Source organism: Zootoca vivipara, chromosome 14 (assembly GCF_963506605.1).
Source record: "Zootoca vivipara chromosome 14, rZooViv1.1, whole genome shotgun sequence".
Taxonomy (NCBI): Eukaryota; Metazoa; Chordata; class Lepidosauria; order Squamata; family Lacertidae; genus Zootoca; species Zootoca vivipara.
Window position 1 is genome coordinate 27457863 of NC_083289.1, and position 18606 is coordinate 27476468.

Consider the following 18606-nt stretch of genomic DNA (forward strand, 5'->3'; position numbering starts at 1 on the left):
TAACAAAAATAAGGTAGCTGTGGTACAAAACTTCTGGAAAACACCAGGTTCCCTGGCTGCAATTAAACCTGCAACCAAGCTTAAGAAATTGCAACAACCACATATTTCTTCCCCGTTTATCTCACCTGCCCTTCCCCTGCTCTCAATGTATCAAATTTTAGATTGTAAGCTCCTCAGGGCATGTCTCCCTAAAGCACCACAGGCACTGACAGTGTTATATAAATAGCAATAATAAGAAAGTGAATCCATAAACAAAGATGGAGTTGTAAACTCCCGTATTAGAAACTCAGTACTTGGGAGTATTATTAGTTTAGAATTTGGCAGACGCACTCAAGCACTGTGCTTTGATACTATTTCCACCACAAGCCATGGGCAGGTAAAGCACTGCTGATGCCAAACAGGTCACTACATTCATTCAGATTAATTGCTCAAATATTGAGAGCAACAGGCAGCCTCAGTGCAGAGTTGTATACTGTACATTTGTTCAGCAACACAATCTGATAATTCCTACTATTTTGATGGCACTGATGGATGAGTAAAACATATCACTTGACTCCCAATCCCCATAAACTATATATTGTTGTACTGATTGCTGTGAATATTCTTTATCTCTGTAATAATAGCTTAGCTACTTGAGTTCAATGGAATATTGTGTCACTTTTCCTATCAAAGGTCCTATCAAAGGTCCCCCAATTGCTTTATCCTTGGTATGCGTTCGGCAGACAAAAGCCACATCCAAAGCATCACTGGCAGGTACTTAGTTGCCTGGGCACATTCTTCAGTGCCATTGTGAGCAGTCAAAATTTGTCCTACCCCAGCAGAGGTATGGCCCCTTAGCTTAGAACATGCCACAAGTCCCTAAGGATTTGAGCTGAATTCCATGGCCAAGACAGTAACCTCTTCCCACAGTCTCAACAAATACATTAAACAGGAACACTGGGTATCCCCACATTGGACATTCCTAATAAACAATTATGGAGATGAAGGGCAAGCAAAGATTTGGAGTATAATACATGGCTTACAGGAGCTTCCCATGCCTGAATAAATTCCAAATGACTCACAGAAATGTTATGTCAGATTCTGAGTGGGGAGACCGAGGTTCAAATCCACCACTCAGTGGTGAAGCTCCTTGGGTGACCTTGGGCCAGTTACTCAGCTTAACCTTCCTCACAGGGCTGTTGAGAAGCTAAAATTATAAATGTTGCCTCGAGCTCCTTTTTTTTAAGGAGCCAAAAATGCAAATATTAAGATACCTTCCATATTAAGCAGCGGATCCACAATACAGTTCTCAGCATGACAGGGACCGTGGTCCCACATCTTGTTGCTTATCAAGCGCTTAGACAGAGGAACATAGGAAGCTGTTTGATACAGTGTCATACAACTGGACCACCTGCCCACAGACAGGGAGCAGTGACTCACCAGGGTGACATGCAAGAGACCACCCCAATCCCACCTGGAGATGCGACTGGGAACTGAACCTGGGCCGTTTTGCATGACAAGCAGGCTTTGCAAGTGTGTTCAATGGCTAATCCCCAGCCACAAATCCCAGGCAAGAAGGCCAGTTTTATCATCCGGGGTGGGGTGGGGTGGGGTGGGGGGTGTCTGGGGCATCTAGCCCCAGGGCCCTGGCAATCTTCATCCAACACCAGAGTCCAACAACGCCTAAGGATCCATTCTGCTTGCCTGCCTGCTCTTGTTGAGGCTTTGCACATGCTCTGGGGCAATCTCTCCCCCCTCCCCAACACACTGGTCTAGGGCCTGACCACAAGCAGGAGGCGTGCGGGAGCGGAGCTCTCAGCGCCAGTCCCACTCGCAAGCATGCAGGCAAGAGAGAGAGAGAGTGCTGCTGCTCCTTCTGCGGCGCCCCCAAAACAAATCCAACTCGCGAGTACACACACACACACACACACACACACACACACACAGAGAGAGAGAGAGAGAGAGAGAGAGAGAGAGAGAGAGAGAGAGAGAGAGAGAGAGAGAGAGAGAGAGAGAGAGAGAGAGAGCCCACCCCGGAGGAGGAGCAGCGCGGGCGGGAAGGCGAGCGCGGAGAGGGAGAGAGAGAAGCTCCCGCTCACTCGTTTACTCACTCACTCGCCCGCCCCCCTCCCGCGCTCGCCTCGTGAGTCACTCGGGCGCGAAGGACCCCCCTCGCCCCTCCCCTCCCCTCCGGCCTAGGCCCGACCAGGGAGGGGGGCGAGCCCGGAGACCCCTCCTTCCTCTCTCCCTTCCCCGCGGCGGCGGCGGGGCTCGCTGCGCTCCCCGCCTCCTCCCGCTGCCTTCCCTGTCCCCTCAGAAGTCGCCCAGGGCGGCGTCGCGGCGGCGGTTACCTGTGAGGCGCTGAGAGAGAGATGAGGGGGTGAGGAGGCGGCGGCTGTGGCGAAGGGGGACGTCCCTTACTTCTCCCGCCGCCTTGGTCGTCGCCTTGGTCGTCTCTGCTGTCCGTCAGGTGTCCGGCTACCCCGGCGGCAGGGCCGGGGCCCCCGCCACCTTGGTCGCACGAAGCAGCACCGCCGCCGCCGGGGGCTCCGTAGCCGCTCAGCAGCCCCGGCAGCGGCCAGTCGCCATTTCCCGCCTACCGACCTGCTGCACCGCACGGAAGGACCCGGATGATGACGGGAGGAAGGAGGGGGGAGCGAGAGAGCGACGGAGAGAGGGAGGGAGGCGCCTTGCTTGCCTGCCTGGGCCGACGCAGTTACTGCGCAGGCGCACTCCACGCGCACACGCCTGGCTGGTCCCGCGGGCTGGAGGAGCGGTTTCTGAGGGAAATCGGCTCTTCGGCTGTGAGAGGAAGAGGGGAAAAGAAGGAGAGCAGCCGGCTGAAGAGACGTGGAAGAAGGCGCCCTCAGGCAGCTCGCGCTGGTGGGGTCCTGCGTCTCCCAGAGAAATGTATTTTGGTCGACGACGACGCCAAGGCACTCTGCACATGCTCGGACGATCTTCCTCCACTCGCACAAGCCTCGTCTCAAGGGAGGAAGCGGCTGTTTTTGCTGTCTGTGGGAGGCCGCCCAGCGCCGATGGACTGACGAGCGAGAGGCAGCAGGACCACCCCGGCCGGGGAGGCAGCCGGCGCCAGGACGGGGACCGCAAAGGCACGGCCGGTCCCTGGACACACTCTGGACCCGCGGGCCACAGCTACCGTAGGGGCCGCTCGCCCCTTCGGAAGCGCTCCGAAAGGACTGAAGGGGGCGGCGGGGAGGATTTCCCTTTTCTCGGTCTTACTGAAGCAGTTTCTTCGTCTGTGCGTGTGTGTTTTTAAATTTTCCCGCTCGTCGGAGAATGAGGAATGATTTCGTTGATTTCGAAGACGAGCAGCCACAGATCAGCAGGAAACAGGTCCATCGGCAGCGAGATCCTGTTCGCTGCCTAGGGCGTTTGGACAAGGCGGCATAAAGCAAATCCAACAGGTGCAGACAGTTGGCAGGTAAGGCTGTAGTTTTTCCAGTAGCACAACTTCATAGGTACTGCAGCTCGAAGGCAAAAAATGTTTAAAACAGAGAAGGGCCCACAAAAATATCTGATGGAATTTTGCATAACGGTTGCAGAGGTCACAATCCCTGCAACTAATTAATTTTATAGGTCACTTTAAAAATGTATAATCTGCCTTAGAGGCTACATATCTAGTTATCTTTACGTGAATTCTAATCCCGTTACATTTTGTAGTACTTAATGCCTTGAGTATTTTTCCCCCATGCATGGAAAGGTGACTAAGTGATATCCATAAACAAAAGTTGCTTAAGTGGACTTTCCTGTGTTTCACCTTCTCAAAGAATGCTGATTCTGGCTCTGCCACCTAGCGGATTGAGATAGACTTGTATACCACTGAATCAAAGCGCTGACCTCACAGTGGCCTTCCTGAAACCTTTGAAGGGATTTCTTCAGTTGTAGTTGTTTAGTCGTGTCCGACTCTTCATGACCCCATTGGCCAGAACACGCCAGGCACTCCTGTCTTCCAATTTGGTCAGACTCATGTTCGTAGCTTTGAGAACACTGTCCAACCATCTCGTCCTCAGTCGTCCCCTCCTCCTTGTGCCTTCAGTTCTTCAGTTAGAACTGCCTAAAACAATGCATTCATGGGAAACACGCCTAATTGTTTTTCCAGGCACACATTTTGTTTGTCCTCCTTATGAAGTGCAAAGGTATTCTGCATTGTGATTTCATCTTGAGGTGAGTCCTTTGTTACATCTCTAGATATGTGTCTGCTCAGCAAGGTGCTATCTGTTTTCAAGGTAGCAGAGTTGCAAGGTCTCCAAGGTAAAGGTAAAGTAAAGGTAAAGGGACCCCTGACCATTAGGTCCAGTCGTGACCGACTCTGGGGTTGCACGCTCATCTTGCATTATTGGCCGAGGGAGCCGGCGTATAGCTTCCAGGTCATGTGGCCAGCATGACAAAGCCGCTTCTGGCGAACCAGAGCAGCACATGGAAACACCGTTTACCTTCCCGCTGTAGCGGTTCTATTTATCTACGTGCATTTTGACGTGCTCTCGAACTGCTAGGTTGGCAGGAGCTGGGACCAAGCAACGGGAGCTCACCCCGTCACAGGGATTCGAACCACCGGCCTTCTGATCAGCAAGCCCTAGGCTCAGTGGTTTAACCACAGCGCCACCTGGGTCCCCAAGGTAACAGTGTCCAAATACAATGTCTTGTGAAAGTCCATCCATTTTACTTTTAAGTCTAGTCCACAGAAAATCACCATCATGGCCAAAAACACGTGTATCAAGATTTTGACTGATTTTATCCCCAAAGCATAGTGTGAATTGCTCACTTGGTAATGAGCAGCCACCCATCCAACAAAAGATCTGACTGTTAGTTAAAACATTACCACCACAACAATATAATCAGGGGAAGATCTCTCTGGCTGATCTTTTATAGCTTTTCCAAAAATAGCAAGGAGAGACAAGAGGGCCTTCTTAAACGAGCAATGCAAAGAAATAGAGGAAAACAACAGAATGGGAAAAACCAGAGAACTGTTCAAGAAAATTGGAGAAAGTAACATTTCGTACGAAGATTACCAAAATGTTATAAGGGGCAGGGTAAGAGGAATTTGCCCCCATGCATTACGAGACTACCAATGTACAGAGAGGGGACAGTTTAGCCAGAGAGAAGCCATTTTCTTGACTTCATGGTTCAAAAGTCAAGAGAAGCCTATTCTGCCGTATCAAGGTAAATTAATCCCCTGCTGACCCAGACAGTTCCTCCAGACCTCTTGGAAAACACACGCACCCTTTTACATAAGCCATCGCTAAATCCTGTCTCACACCCACATGGAAACTTGCATAATCGCACCTCCAGCCAGATAACCAAAAACGATAACGATCACCCATTCTCGGAACTTCCACCCTCCCAAATCCCCGCCTGAGGTGCCCTCCCTTGTACTTTTCATGACCCAGATTCAGCTGAACCATGGACCTTTTTAAGATATATATATTTATCCCTAATAAACTATTCCGTTGTTCCTTTAGTAATGTTATGGTGTCCTCTATCATGTTACCCGATGCATCTCCCTATTCTCTACTCTGTATGAAACTGTATCTATTTACGAAACCGCAATAATATAACCTTGCACTGATACCTTGAACCTTTCTATCAAATTGTACCTGTTTAAAAAATCCTGCCATCCTGAAGAATTAATTGTTTGACTCTACTATTTGCAAAGGTTTCCACTTATGCACCCTTCTAAGCTTTTAGTTCGTTGTCCTTGATAAAATGTTATAAGCTGTCAAACATCGCTCTGAACTGTGAACGTTTTACCGCTGTTAGAATTGTATCCTCTCTGTGTATTATTAGTTACTGTATAATATCTTCTTCTTCTTTAACTTTAAGTGTAGTCCTTTCTCTCTATTGCAAACGTTGAATATTTGTATAAACTTTGTTGCAAGTTAATAGGCACCTCTGTGGCACAACATATTTTACGGACTGTTTCCACTGTTTCTTGATACCACACTGCCACCTAGCCAGTCTAAAAGAGCACGACTCAAATACACACTTTCAGTGAGAACAACAATTTTATTTGATAAACAGGTGTTATCAACAATCTTCCCACATCCGCAGAGTCTTCCTGTCAAACAATAAGGAGACATGCATAATCATTACCTGGACTATCACCATGATATCTTACATCAAGAATTCCATCAACCCCTTTGTCCTCTCGCGATTACCCCCTCCCAGAACCCATTTCCCCACCTTTTATGCAATTCTGTACTATTGGAAATGAAACCTATAAATTTGTGAAGCTTCCTTTGTTCGGGGTCCCTTCACTTCAACTTGCTTGTGTGGACGGATCGCTATTGCAATAGCTTTATTATTTAATTAATAAAGTACCTTGCTTCGTACGTCCTGGTTTGGCCTCTGTTATTTGGTAGGCAGGAGACGCTCAAACTTCGTCTGCCTGCCAGGATACCTGGACTCTTCCTGGGTCAAGGATCCACTTAATTCTAGGACCGTGTAGCTCTGCAAATTTTTACAACAGTTTGGCGACCACTTCGGGGACCCAGTTTTGCCTTGAGCTCCGGGTTCACTGAGGAAGGGGAGCCCAGCGCGCCCTTGCCTCTTTTGCAGGGGGGTAAACCAACCTCAGGACCCGAGGCGCTTGGTAGTAATTGAGAGTCCAAGCGGGACCCCCAGGACGAAGCAACGTTTAAAGGGACAAGGCTGTTTTTTCTTCAGGAACCAGTGGGAAGCTGGAGACAACGGGATTCGACTGAAAGGATCGGTCGTGAGTATTAAAAGGGGACACGCGGTGGGCTGATTACTGCAGCAACTAAAATTCTAAAACTTCACTCTTCACTGTTCTCTCCTTTTCTGTTTCTTATCTTGGGCTCTAGTTGCAGCTAAGCTGTAAAGGCATAAGGGATAAAGAAGAATTAGAGCCTTTGGGATCCGTCCTTTCGTTAAACGAAATACCCAGAAGGACGGACCCAGCTCGCTCCTGCCAATCTGCGCAGGAGTTCTGAGCAATCTACCCAACCTTTTTTCCGTATTCCTCTGCTCTTAATCTTCGGGTGAAGCCGCCCCTAGACACCCCCGATCCCCACCGGGAAGTGACGGGGTTGTTCTAGATCGCAAGGTCACCCGTTCTTTTCAAAAAAACCTTCCTTCCAAGGCTAACCACCCGGCATTGCGTGGGCAAGCGTCCAGGGCAGGTAGTCTTTCTATTAGATTGTAAGAGGCAGGAAAGTTGCTGCAGGACCCTAGGCAATTGATGACCAGAAGGGGGTCCTTAGGTATCTAGCTGCACCAGGCCGCCTAGTAGTTAGTGCACGCGAACGGCAGGCAGGAACACCACAAGGACGTGGGGGTGAGTCATAGACTCGGGAAGTTAAGAGTGTCCAGGAACAGGGTCGGGGACCCAGAACTGCAGTATAAAGAGCCAGAATAAACATGGGTGCGCATAATTCAAAGGAATTCCTGTCCCAGACTCCCAGCCGTGGCAAAGCTCAATGGAAGCTTCGCCAAAGTGGGGACTCTGAGGATGAAAGCCCATTACAATTCATATTCGAACATTGGCATGAATTACCTGGGGTGGAAAAACTTGACAAAAATCGGCTAAAAAGACTCTGTCAGAAAGACTGGATCCGCGTCACTGCGGACCATCCAGAGGGGGAAAAATGGATCCCGAGAGGTTCCCTTAATGCCCAGCGAATCTCTGCACTAAGAATAACACTGGAAGACCAATACCCCTTGCAAATTCGATACCTAAACTTATTTGAAAAGGCAAAAATCCTTCTTAAAAAGACTGAAGGTCCGACTGCCCCACAAATGCCAGTGATAATGGAAAGAAACCCGAAGCCCCCACCTTATCAGGAAACAATAATAGAGGAACCGGTAGACCAGCTCTGCAGCCCTGCCGAAGCCTCGGCACCGCCACCTCGAAATCCAAATGAACGTCGGGGGGCGGAGGTCCAAAACCCCTTAAATGCAGCGGAGGGCAGGTCTGCGACCCCCGCCATGCCTAACCTAAGTCCAGCACCCCACGAGGACCTTGAAGTTCAAAGCCCTGCTGAAATGCCACCCCAGCTCAGTCCCGTCGCTAATAGGACTCGCAGTCACGATCCTGAAATTAATCTAGTAAAACAACTAGTAACAGTATTGGCAGAGTTAAAAGGACCGTCCGCCGAAATAAAGGACCCCGCAGAGAAGGAACCAGAGACAGCCGAAAAGGCCCCGGGACAATATCCTCTAAGATCAGTCCCAGTTTCAGATGGGACAAGCTTTGTCTACTCCCATATTCCCTTCCTAACTTCGGACTTATTGAATTGGGCTCAGCAAATGTCAACCTTGAAAGATAATCCTGACATGTGCTATCGTAAAATCGCCATTATTTTCTCTACTCATAACCCCTCCTGGGCGGATGTGCATATGCTTTTAAATGGCCTCTTTAATGAACCTGAAAGGGAGGAAATATTGGAAAAAGCAACAGAAGCACTAAAATTGCCCGATGTCCAGCTCAACAAACCTGTAGGGATTGAGCCACTCACTGCAGCCCAACTTAGAACCGAACCAGAATGGGACTATAACACCTCCTCCGGGATTTGGTATCTGAAGGCGTTTCGCAAAGCCATTTTACATGGGATAAGGCTTGCAGGAAAAAAATCAACAAATTGGACTAAAATCAGGGAGGTCTCGTACCAGATATGGAGGTCTCGTACCAGAAAGATATGGAGGTCTCGTACACCCCAGGTAGTGTGGTTGCTGACCCCAGGTAGTGTGGTTGCTGTCTCGTACCAGATATGGAGGTCTCGTACCAGAAAGATATGGAGGTCTCGTACACCCCAGGTAGTGTGGTTGCTGACCTTGAGCCAGACATCTTGGAGAGTGAAGTCAAATGGGCCTTAGAAAGCACTGCTAATAACAAAGCCAGTGGAAGTGATGATATTCCAGCTGAACTATTTAAAATTTTAAAAGATGATGCTGTTAAGGTGCTACACCCAATATGCCAGCAAGTTTGGAAAACTCAGCAATGGCCAGAGGATTGGAGAAGATCAGTCTACATCCCAATTCCAAAGAAGGGCAGTGCCAAAGAATGCTCCAACTACCGCACAATTGCGCTCATTTCACACGCTAGCAAGGTTATGCTTAAAATTCTACAAGGCAGGCTTAGGCAGTATGTGGACCGAGGACTCCCAGAAGTGCAAGCTGGATTTCGAAAGGGCAGAGGAACCAGAGACCAAATAGCAAACATGCGCTGGATTATGGAGAAAGCTAGAGAGTTCCAGAAAAACGTCTACTTCTGCTTCATTGACTATGCAAAAGCCTTTGACTGTGTCGACCACAGCAAACTATGGCAAGTTCTTAAAGAAATGGGAGTGCCTGATCACCTCATCTGTCTCCTGAGAAATCTCTATGTGGGACAAGAAGCTACAGTTAGAACTGGATATGGAACAACTGATTGGTTCAAAATTGGGAAAGGAGTACGACAAGGTTGTATATTGTCTCCCTGCTTATTTAACTTATATGCAGAATTCATCATGCGAAAGGCTGGACTAGATGAATCCCAAGCAGGAATTAAGATTGCCGGAAGAAATATCAACAACCTCAGATATGCAGATGACACAACCTTGATGGCAGAAAGTGAGGAGGAATTAAAGAACCTTTTAATGAGGGTGAAAGAGGAGAGCGCAAAATATGGTCTGAAGCTCAACATCAAAAAAACCAAGATCATGGCCACTGGTCCCATCACCTCCTGGCAAATAGAAGGGGAAGAAATGGAGGCAGTGAGAGATTTTACTTTCTTGGGCTCCTTGATCACTGCAGATGGTGACAGCAGTCACGAAATTAAAAGACGCCTGCTTCTTGGGAGAAAAGCAATGACAAACCTAGACAGCATCTTAAAAAGCAGAGACATCACCTTGCCGACAAAGGTCCGTATAGTTAAAGCTATGGTTTTCCCAGTAGTGATGTATGGAAGTGAGAGCTGGACCATAAAGAAGGCTGATCGCCGAAGAATTGATGCTTTTGAATTATGGTGCTGGAGGAGACTCTTGAGAATCCCATGGACTGCAAGAAGATCAAACCTATCCATTCTTAAGGAAATCAGCCCTGAGTGCTCACTGGAAGGACAGATCCTGAAGCTGAGGCTCCAATACTTTGGCCACCTCATGAGAAGAGAAGAATCCTTGGAAAAGACCCTGATGTTGGGAAAGATGGAGGGCACTAGGAGAAGGGGACGACAGAGGACGAGATGGTTGGACAGTGTTCTCGAAGCTACGAACATGAGTTTGACCAAACTACGGGAGGCAGTGGAAGACAGGAGTGCCTGGCGTGCTATGGTCCATGGGGTCACGAAGAGTCGGACACGACTAAACGACTAAACAACAACAACAACAGGGAGGTCACCCAGGAACCTGATGAAACTCCCACCGCTTTCTATACCAGGCTAATAACCGCTTTCCGGACATGGGGGGGAATAGATCCCGATACCCCAGATAACCAAGTAGTGGTAAAAAGCTTCTTTAAAGATCAAGCTTGCCCGGACATCAGAAAATTCCTCTCCCTCCAAGTAGCCTATGAAGGGAAACCCATGAGTGAGATCCTCGGGCTTGCGAAAACCATTTATGATGGAAGGGATGAGAAAAAGAAAAAGGAGGCAAGGAAGGAAAAGGAGGATGATGCTAGAGTCCTCGCCTTGGCTTTGAGTGCAGCCAGTACCGCATATAACCCCCAACCTAGTTACCCCTTCAGAAATTCAAAGGCTCCCACACAACCTAGAGGGATGAACGCACATGCAAATCGACAAGCCTCTCCTTACCAAAGGGCTAACAATGTCCAGCATCGAGAGACCACCTCTCAATGCTTTTTCTGCAATCAAATAGGGCATTTCAAGCGAAATTGTCCATTATTCTTAAATACCGTGGCACCAAAACCAGCTCTAGGGATGGGATCCAATGCAGCGCAAAACCCTAACCCGATAGCGCCAAACCCTTTCCAGAATCAGCGCCCATTCCAACTACCGCTAGAATTTAACCAGGAGCAAATGCAACCCACTCTTAATTCAGAGACTAACCAATGACAATTAAACGGGGATCCTTTGAACCTTGCCCTGGTATGCCCGACAATTGCATTATCAGCCCATGACCCCATATGCACAATCACCATAGATGGCCATGAGTATCAGTGTTTACTAGATACTGGGGCAACTTTCTCAACTTTAAACGACAGTCATCTGAGGTCCAGTCAGCAAAAACAACGTATAATGGGCATTGATGGGATCCCCAGGACATGCGCTCTTTCAGAGCCAGCGAAAGTAACGATAGGGCCCCTGACTGCTGAGCACTCATTTCTACTGACCCCGAGCCCTGTCAACCTACTAGGGCGAGACCTACTATGTAAATTACAGGCAACTATAACTTGCAGCACTGAGGGTATCTACCTCCACATGCCAGAAGAGGCGGCAGTCTCCTTTCAAGGCATTTTAAAGGAAGAAAACCTGACTGATTTAGAAATACCAACCCCTCTGATTGACAAGGTACCAGTTCACCTATGGGGAAATACTAATACCTCTGTGGGACTCTTAAAATCGGCAGATCCCGTTGTTATTAAATACCGCACCGATGTCCCATACCCCTCCATCAAACAGTACCCCTTGCCGCAGGAGGCAATAGAAGGATTGAGGCCAATGATACAGGATTTTATGGATCAAGGCATCCTTGTTCCCTGCGTCAGCCCATGCAATAGTCCACTCCTGCCGGTACGCAAGCCATCACCCCCGGGTGCCCCAGTTAAATACAGGCTTGTCCAAGACCTCAGAATTATCAACAACTTTGTGATACCCCGCCACGCCATCACCGCCAACCCTAATACAATTTTGACCGGAATCCCACCAGATAGTACATATTTCAGTGTCATTGATTTATGCTCCGCCTTCTTTTCCATAAGAGTGCATGAGAAAAGCCAATTTCTGTTCGCCTTTACGTGGGAAAAAGGACAGCTGACTTGGACTAGACTCCCACAGGGATATGTAGAGAGCCCAACAATTTTTGCTTGTGCATTGCATAGGGACCTACAAGACCTCTCCTTTCCTGCTGGCTCCTCCCTTTTAATATATGTAGATGACTTGATAATTTGCTCCACCTCCGCAACTAATTGCCACATGGACACCGTCCATCTACTAACCGCCCTTGCCGACAAGGGCCACAAGGTCTCACCAAAAAAACTACAATATTGCCAAACTGAAGTAAAATACTTGGGCCACATAATTGGCCACGGAACAAGAGCTTTGACAACTGAAAGAGTAGATGCTATAGCTAAGGTTCCCCTGCCAAAGACCAAGAAACAGCTCCGCGGGTTTCTAGGAATGAGCGGATTTTGCAGGTCATGGATCCCAGGGTATGGAGAATTAACCAAACCCCTTGTAAAGATGACTAATAAGGACGAACCAGAACCCCTTGAATGGTCCAAAGAAAGCCTACAAAATTTTGAAACTATCAAAAGGGAACTGAGGTCCGCTCCAGCCTTAGGATTGCCAGACTACCGTCTCCCCTTTTCGCTGTTCGTGCATGAACAGAAAGGGGTAGCCTCCGGAGTTCTGACACAAACCTTCAGAGGCCAGGAACGTCCTGTCGCCTACTACAGTATTCAATTAGACCCGGTAGCTAAGGGGACTGTAGGTTGCCTCAGGGCGATTGCTGCCGCTGCGGAATTAGTGGACAGAGCCCTAGAAATCGTTCAAAATCAAGAACTAATCCTAAATGTACCACATGCTGTAGCCACCTTGTTAAACTTACGAAACTGTCAACATTTTAGTAACGAACGACTAAATCAGTACGAAGCTGCCCTGCTCACACCATCCAACGTGCGCATTAAAAGAGTCAATACCCTAAATCCAGCCACCCTACTGCCTCTGCCCGACGACGGGACCCCCCATCACGATTGCACCTTAGCAGTCCGCTTGGCCGAAAGGCCACGGGAAGATTTAGACCACCTTCCCTTGGAAAACCCAGATATCTCAATCTTTACAGATGGAAGTTCCAAGGTCGTGGCTGGAACAAGACAAACTGGGTACGCTGTGGTAACACACGACACCATCCTAGAAGCTGCACCTATAAACCCGCGCTACAGTGCGCAGGCAGCTGAGCTTATTGCCCTTATCAGAGCTTGCGAATTGAGTGAAGGCAAGCGCGTAAATATCTATACTGATTCCAAATATTGTTTCGGACTGGTACACGCTACGGGTACCCTCTGGAAACAGAGGGGATTCCTAACAGCTGCAGGAACACAAATCTCTCACGCACCGCTAGTGAAAAGACTAATGGACTCCATACATTTCCCGAAGGCCATCTCAGTAATACACTGCAAAGCACACACAAATGGCACGGACTTTGTCTCCTTAGGGAATAGTATTGCGGACGCCGCTGCCCAGAAGGCAGCGGCCATGAGAGGGGAAATGTATGAAAATGAATTTCAAGCCATCTTAGTTCCAGCCGATGTAGACTTCAATCGAATGTATCGCACCGCTAGTGTAGAAGAAATAAGCTCATGGCAACAACTGGGGGCACACCAAAGGGACAATGCGTGGGTTTTGCCGGACGGACGTCTAGCAATGCCTAAAGCCTGGGTACCCCGCCACCTCCGGGTTTTACACAATTTCACACACTGGGGAGCAAACCGCCTAGCAGACAGCATCCTTAGGCATTGGTATGCCCCAGGTGCACACCAATTTGCGAAGGCAGTATCCAAAAATTGCACCATCTGCGCCGGATTCAACCCAAAACAAGAACCACGCAAACCACCAGGGTCTAGACCTTGGGCATATATACCCTTTGAAAGCCTACAACTAGATTTTGCAGAACTCCCGAACTGTATGGGGTTTAAACAATTACTTGTCATAACAGACCGACTTTCAGGTTGGCCAGAAGCTTTTCCATGCAAACGAGCAAATGCTCAAACCGTTGCCAAAATCCTCATGCAGGAAATAATTCCCAGATACGGAGTTCCACGTCGATTAGACTCTGACCGTGGGACACATTTCGCTGCAGAGGTAGTTCAGTCTGTCACCAAGGCATTTGGAATTAAATGGGAACTCCACACCCCGTACCATCCGGCCTCTTCAGGTCAGACGGAGCGGATGAATGGACTTATAAAAACCCAATTGGGAAAAATCTGTAAGGCTACCGGGCTAAAATGGATAAATGCTCTTCCGTTAGTCCTACATAATATTCGTAGCCAGCCGAGAGGACTCTTGAAACTATCTCCCTATGAACTCCTGTTCGCCAGACCCTCCCCGACTCATACCACCCAACTCCCCGTCTCTGAGCTAGAGACTGGGGAAAACGAACTGACTGTATATGTTACACAATTACAACGACAACTAAAGAAACTACACCATTATGCAGCGACCTGTCAGAATGTTCCCCTTGATGTCGATGCTCACTCCTTCACGCCTGGACAGTGGATTTGGGTTAAAACTTACAGGCGAGCCACCTTACAACCCCAGTGGGAAGGACCCTACCAGATTCTCCTGACGACCCCAACTGCAATCAAGGTCTCTGAACGTTCTGCCTGGATTCATCACACCTTCTGTAAGTCCGCACCAAACCCCAACGACCTGGGTGACGTTGCAAGGACCTCCCCATCTTCCATCAACTCCACCGAAGACACCGTCCCACTCGACAATCCCGCGCCAGCCATCGAATCCCCCCAAGACCCTCCCGAGGAACCCACCTCGATCCCAATAACGGCCAAGGAAGGTGACCAAGGAGACCTGGAGAAGTGGATGTCAAAGATCCTTGTAGTACCTGAACCAGACGACCCAGATCATCCACCCATACGAATGCAGTTCCGGAAACAGAAATGCCACGACACCGGGAGCGGGACCTGAAACCCCAGTTTTTGTTTTACCTTCCCTTTCTCATACCACCTTCCCAAAACCCAACCCAGTTTTCCCACCCTCCTCCCTTATCTTTCTCAAACCCAAAAACCACCACCCCCTCCCTTCCCTAACTGTATCGTGTCTGTCGAGTTTCTTTCTTTATTTTTATACAGATTTTCGCCTCTGCCAACCCGTGAGATGGACCGGACCCTGCTCCTGGGATACTGTCTCGCCTTCATCACCTACGTCGCAGCCCAGCAGCTCAATTGTGGAGAAATTCCTTCTGAGTTCTTCTTCCTGGATCATCGGACCGTCGACTCCTCTGACCCTACTTCCTTGAACAACCTTGGAGACTTCAAATTCTGCCTTCCCGGAACTAAGAGGTGGCTACCACATGCCTTTCGACCCCAACTGCGAGGCACCCAAACCTGGGAATTACTTATAAGGTCTGCCTCCTTCTCTATATTGGGACGTGCTTTCTTTACCCTTGACCATTCCTGGAACCGGTTAACTTGCCACAATGGAACTTCTCATCAGACCCAATGGGGCACCACTATTAAGACTTTTGACCCTGCAGAACAAGGACAAGGACTTTGGGGGGAATACACGGACTCTATGCATTATGACTTTTGGACTTATGGATTCATGTGTACCAATCCATCCACTGCTACGACCATTCAAGGTATCTGCGTTCGAAAATTTTGTTGTATATGGGACATAGGGACGGCATCAACCTGGGAAGGAAATAGGTATGTCGAGGGATGGTTACACTCAGTTGGAGGTGGGGCTAGTACGGAATGGGACCATGTAGGACCCCAGAGATGCGGGGGAGTCTCAACTGACCTACACTTACTCCACCGACAGGACCCTTTACAGCCCCTCGGCACTGCCCCTAGAAACGTCAACCTTACAGGACTTCCCTTGCCCCCGCGCATTTCCGATATCTCTGCATGGCAAAGTAATACGTACGTCCAGCTCCTTCAGCGGGCCGCCCATGCCACGAATTTAACTGACTGCTGGATCTGCACCCATATCCCATCCCACATAGAGCAGGGAGTGCCTTTCGTTGCAAACCCCCTCACCCTCCAACAGTATAAGAGTACCTACCTCCTGAACCGGAACCTTACTTTCTTAAAGCCCACTTCACAGTATATATACCTGAGTGGTGAGTCCCAAGGACCCATTTGTAGAGAATTTACAGGAACTGGAAGCCATGTGGGTTCTAGCAAATGCCCCGTTACGATCTTAATAAACCCCGGAGAGGACCTCACCTTAGTCAGGAATCACACGCATTCCCGTTCTTACCCTGATCTCAAGTCTGCCCTGACAGCCGTCTTGTTCCCGTTCATTCAAGAATCACCCATTGACGGTCTCATAGAAGCCTTTAGCACCGGACGAATTGGGAAACCCCTCAGCGGGCTATTCTGGCTCTGTTCCTCCCGAGGTTATACGTGGGTCAGTATTCACATGAGAGGATCCTGCTTCCTCGGCCACATACACCCAGGGTTCCGGGTAACCCAGGACTTACCTACCGGCCGCTTGAGAAACAGGAGGTCCCCGACTACCCCGTTAAAACCTAAGGCAAAGGCAGAGACCTGGCTCCGCGCAGTGTTCCCAGCCTATGGGGCTTTCTCGAACCATATGGACATCTTAAAACTAACGGATATTTTGTTGCGGTTCATCAATGAATCTGAGGCCGCCACGCTAGCAGTGTTAACAGAACTCACTCAGGTCCGATCCCTCTCTATTCAGAACCGCTTGGCTCTTGATCTCCTCCTGTCAGCGCAGGGCGGGACCTGTAAGCTCATCGGGGCGGAGTGCTGTATGTATGTATCCGATCAGACCCTGAATATAACAGCACACCTCCGAGCCATCGATTCCCTAACAAAAGATCTCCACGAGGTGCAGAATGAAGGGGTCTCAGACTGGGATATCTGGTCGTGGCTTCCCAATGCCTCCTGGCTCAGGGAAATCGTGAAAGGCACCCTTTTTCTAGCTCTATCTTTGATCCTCCTCCTTACCTCCCTTTGCTGTTGCCTCCAATGTTTCCCGGCTATGTTAACTCCCCGCAGACAAAAGCCCTCCCCAACCTCCTTTCAAGCTCCGTTATGTCCTTCCCCTGAGTTCCCCGAGATAGTACCGATGTTCCACCTTGGGAGTGGGGAGTACATTACCCCGGTGTGCGGAAATAATTTTTAATTACTTAAAAATTAATCCGCAGAGAGGGGAAATGTTATAAGGGGCAGGGTAAGAGGAATTTGCCCCCATGCATTACGAGACTACCAATGTACAGAGAGGGGACAGTTTAGCCAGAGAGAAGCCATTTTCTTGACTTCATGGTTCAAAAGTCAAGAGAAGCCTATTCTGCCGTATCAAGGTAAATTAATCCCCTGCTGACCCAGACAGTTCCTCCAGACCTCTTGGAAAACACACGCACCCTTTTACATAAGCCATCGCTAAATCCTGTCTCACACCCACATGGAAACTTGCATAATCGCACCTCCAGCCAGATAACCAAAAACGATAACGATCACCCATTCTCGGAACTTCCACCCTCCCAAATCCCCGCCTGAGGTGCCCTCCCTTGTACTTTTCATGACCCAGATTCAGCTGAACCATGGACCTTTTTAAGATATATATATTTATCCCTAATAAACTATTCCGTTGTTCCTTTAGTAATGTTATGGTGTCCTCTATCATGTTACCCGATGCATCTCCCTATTCTCTACTCTGTATGAAACTGTATCTATTTACGAAACCGCAATAATATAACCTTGCACTGATACCTTGAACCTTTCTATCAAATTGTACCTGTTTAAAAAATCCTGCCATCCTGAAGAATTAATTGTTTGACTCTACTATTTGCAAAGGTTTCCACTTATGCACCCTTCTAAGCTTTTAGTTCGTTGTCCTTGATAAAATGTTATAAGCTGTCAAACATCGCTCTGAACTGTGAACGTTTTACCGCTGTTAGAATTGTATCCTCTCTGTGTATTATTAGTTACTGTATAATATCTTCTTCTTCTTTAACTTTAAGTGTAGTCCTTTCTCTCTATTGCAAACGTTGAATATTTGTATAAACTTTGTTGCAAGTTAATAGGCACCTCTGTGGCACAACATATTTTACGGACTGTTTCCACTGTTTCTTGATACCACACTGCCACCTAGCCAGTCTAAAAGAGCACGACTCAAATACACACTTTCAGTGAGAACAACAATTTTATTTGATAAACAGGTGTTATCAACAATCTTCCCACATCCGCAGAGTCTTCCTGTCAAACAATAAGGAGACATGCATAATCATTACCTGGACTATCACCATGATATCTTACATCAAGAATTCCATCAACCCCTTTGTCCTCTCGCGATTACCCCCTCCCAGAACCCATTTCCCCACCTTTTATGCAATTCTGTACTATTGGAAATGAAACCTATAAATTTGTGAAGCTTCCTTTGTTCGGGGTCCCTTCACTTCAACTTGCTTGTGTGGACGGATCGCTATTGCAATAGCTTTATTATTTAATTAATAAAGTACCTTGCTTCGTACGTCCTGGTTTGGCCTCTGTTATTTGGTAGGCAGGAGACGCTCAAACTTCGTCTGCCTGCCAGGATACCTGGACTCTTCCTGGGTCAAGGATCCACTTAATTCTAGGACCGTGTAGCTCTGCAAATTTTTACAACAATAATAAAGGACGAAAGTGGAAAGGACCTAATAGAAGCAGAAGACATCAAGAAGAGGTGGCAAGAATACACAGAGGAATTATACCAGAAAGATATGGAGGTCTCGTACACCCCAGGTA

At 48.3% G+C, this 18606-nt stretch overlaps 1 protein-coding gene across 2 annotated transcripts in view; it reads right to left on the reverse strand.

Annotated features, from left to right (window-relative positions):
- Positions 1-2604, reverse strand: part of CTDSPL2 (CTD small phosphatase like 2) — a 51174-nt gene extending 48570 nt beyond the window's left edge. For both annotated transcript variants that reach the window (XM_035131873.2, XM_035131874.2), the window contains exon 1: positions 2331-2604. The gene's annotated coding sequence lies outside the window, so the exon portion shown is untranslated. The remainder of the gene's footprint in view (positions 1-2330) is intronic.
- Between the last annotated feature and the right edge of the window lie 16002 nt (positions 2605-18606).